The sequence below is a fragment of the Phalaenopsis equestris genome, unplaced genomic scaffold (assembly GCF_001263595.1).
Source record: "Phalaenopsis equestris unplaced genomic scaffold, ASM126359v1 Scaffold000180, whole genome shotgun sequence".
Lineage (NCBI taxonomy): Eukaryota > Viridiplantae > Streptophyta > Magnoliopsida > Asparagales > Orchidaceae > Phalaenopsis > Phalaenopsis equestris.
Window position 1 is genome coordinate 936,758 of NW_018164622.1, and position 3,584 is coordinate 940,341.

The window sequence follows — 3,584 nt, forward strand, 5'->3', positions numbered from 1 at the left end:
AAACATACTGAAATTGAAGCCACGGATAATCTCTAATTTGAATCTGGCATATCTTTCTTTCAAAAAAATGCATCGAGATTCATGTTAAATAATAAATTTTGTTCATGACGCATCCACATGTATACCACCCAAATCTTTCATATCACCACAAAAATAAGTATGTTTTATCTCTTAAAATATGAAATGCATTGTACATAAAATTAAAATTTTGGTGCTAGATATGTAGATAAATACGAATTGAGTTGAGTGGTATGGATGTAAATCTTCCTAGAAACCAATCAGAGAAGTTATGGAAATAACAGCATTAACTATGGAAACATTAAGAACATTGAAAAAAGAAGTTAACCCACACTTCAGATAAATAATATGATTATAAGCAAATTCTACACTTAAAATCCAGATTCACTGGATAGTATATGGCTTAGTCAGATTATCTAAAGACTAGACTCATTTGAAGTTGAAACTACTATGGAGCTCTTTTATTTTACATTTAATCTTATTTATATGCCATTTACAGGGCCGATCATTATGTACGTATTTAAACATAGGAGCAAGGTCGCCATAATATGAAGGTAAATTTGCTGGCCATTCAACAGTTCCCCAAAAGCAAAAACAAAGCTTTGTCCTCCGCATTAATAACATTGGCAATGACTGTGTCAAGTGAACTCTTTTTTCCGGTTCAGGTTTTTAAATAAATGTGGTAATAATATTATACAGTTTAACAGAAAATAAATGTGTAGGATATTAGTGTTCTGACCATTGCTAATGAAATAGAGATTAACCAGCACTTTTCGGCTATTATTAATGTACACAAGTAGATTGTCAGCATGAATCTGAAGGCGATCAAACCGTCTAGAATGGAAAAGGTGAAATTCAATGATCTAACGGAAGACTTCAAATGCTCAATAAGCCGATCGACCGATGATCATTAGCCGACCATAAGAAGACTGATTGGCTGATTTTATGCCTAGCTATTGAAGAAATGCTCCGACCAAAGACTTTGACGCCGATCGGCTACCACTTGAAAGACACTCAGATTCCCAAAGCAAAATCCGACCGGTACTCATATGTAATAAGTCAACCCGAATTAATTAAGTCGACTGATTCAAAAGTATACCGATCAGAAGAATTTGATACACAGAAATTTGCACTTATTGATGAGATCAAGTTTTACTGTCAGTTATGAATATGAAAAAGTGCCAGTATCAGTATAGATCGAGAAAGACACTAGTATCTTTATAATTACAAAAAAACGTCAAAAATGGTAAAAACTGATTTGTAATGCCCTAATAAAAGGAATGCAAATAATGATATGTAACAGCTCATTAAAATAAGGGTAAAAAGTAACTTGTAAATTGTCTCTTATGATTATAAATATCGATCATTTTATGAATGAAGTGGATCTTTTTCCTGAAACTGTTCCTCTTGCATTCTATTATTCCCTTTGTCTCTCTATTCTTTCCTTCTTCCTTATGCTCTATTCCTCGAGGCATGTTGTAGAGGAAAAATCGGGGTTCAATATCCTAAAAGGTCATGCGGTAAGCATTGACATACTCCAGACAATAAGAGCACACATCCAAGAGAAAGAAACACAATTTAGAGTCACTACAAACATGGAGTGCACCCGTGACTTTGTACAACAACAAAATCAGGAGCTTAAGGATCAGATGATGATCGTTATCCAAGAGGATAATATCTAAAGGTAGGAGCAATGACCTTTCGTATCAGAATAGCCTCGCGAGAAACCACGTCTCCTAGAGGAGCTTCCCCGAGGAGAACCCCAACACCCGGTGGTCGAAGAGCCGCCCAGCCACCCCAGAGACAAGAAGATCCCCAATGCCTTGACAATATCGGGTCAATGTTGATGGAAGGACATCAGTCTGTACATGACGAGTCACCGCGACAACATCCGCCTGATAATGTTTTGTCTCAATAAATCTTCGACGCTGAACCTCCAAAGAAGTTTAAAGCCCCCTGACCTTGCTAACCACATTGTTGCCTTTGAGTCGGTAGTATTTAAGTTGAAAGTTATCGAAGCTTTAAGGTGTTGGTTATTCCTTACCATGCTAAGGGAGTCCGCCCTCAGGTGGTTCAATTGCTTGCCAATAGAAGTTATCCACTCCTTCGTCGAATTCAAGGAGATGTTTGTGGAGCATTATGGCATCACCCGAAAGCCACTGAAAAAGTTACAAGCCCATTTTTAGATCGAGCAAAGAGAGGACAAAATCCTTTGTTCCTATTCACTCATTTTTGAAAGGAAATATTGGAGGTAAGAAACCAGCCTCTGATCACGCAAACCTCTTGAACGCAAGGAGTCAGGATGGAGTGGTTCAAGTATGACTTAGGACTGTGTGAACTAAAGTCTTTAATGGATCTGTTGGAGATGACCAATCACCAAATCATCACAGAGGAGGGAGTGATCAACTCTTTCTCTCATCGAGCAGAGTCTTCAGATCTTTGATCAAAGAAGAGGGCTGCACAAGACGAAGGATGAAAAGTGATGGATGTGTTACATCATTTTGGTCAATTTTGCTATGAGAAAAATTAACATACTCGAAACAACAATGGAGGCAAAGAGAAATAGGATCGAACTCAAAATTCTGACCATCGACAATCTCAATAAAACGTGCGACCACATTATGAAACCCAAAAGACTCCCATAAGGGTCTTAATGGTCGATTTAGTTGAGGCCATCTAGAATAAAGAGTATACTCCACCAACGAACATCGAGACTTCTCTTTGGAACCCTAGCAAGTATTGCAATTACCATCAAGATTGTTACTATGAAATGAAAAAATGCCATCATTTTCGTAACTTGCTCCAGGATCTGATCCATGTGGGAAAGCTTAAGGAGTTCATTGCTATCGAAGCGGACACTCGAAAACAAGGAAAGGATCTAGAGGATCAGTCTCCAAACGAACCTATCAATGCAAATGTCATACACATCATCGGTATAAGTTCGTATATCTTTGGAGGATGTGGAGATTCATCTCATCAGACTATCCAAAAGATGCTCCAATTGGGATAAGTGAGCACCATCATTTCCATATAGAAGTGCAGTGTCCCACTGATTATCTTTATCGATGTGGATTTGTCCCAAAAGAGAAATTCATACAAAGACCACATGGTTGTTACTACCAAATCAATAATTGCCAGGTAGGTAGTATCTTGGTCGATTCTAGGAGTTTGGCAAACATTTTGTTCAAGATGGCATTCAAGAATATATGGCACAAAATCTATCGATTGTCAACATCGGGTGGCCAACTCTTCGGCTTCTCAAGCGAAAGAAAAGGAGTCATGGGTGTTATCACTCTAAGATTCTCCTGAGGCAAAGGAAACAATAAATTTACTAGCACTGAGGACTTTTTGATGGTAGATTTTCCACCAACGTATAACTCCATCTTTGGCCATCCGTTGTTGAACAATTATCGGGTGGTTACCTCCACTTATCACATAGCAATCAAGTTACCTGGCTACGACAAGATCATCACAGTCCACTAGAACCTAAGGAAATCTCAAAGATTTTACCTTTGAATGGCCACTGGTCACTGCTTGTTGTTCTGATCCCACCGCACCCCCCCCCC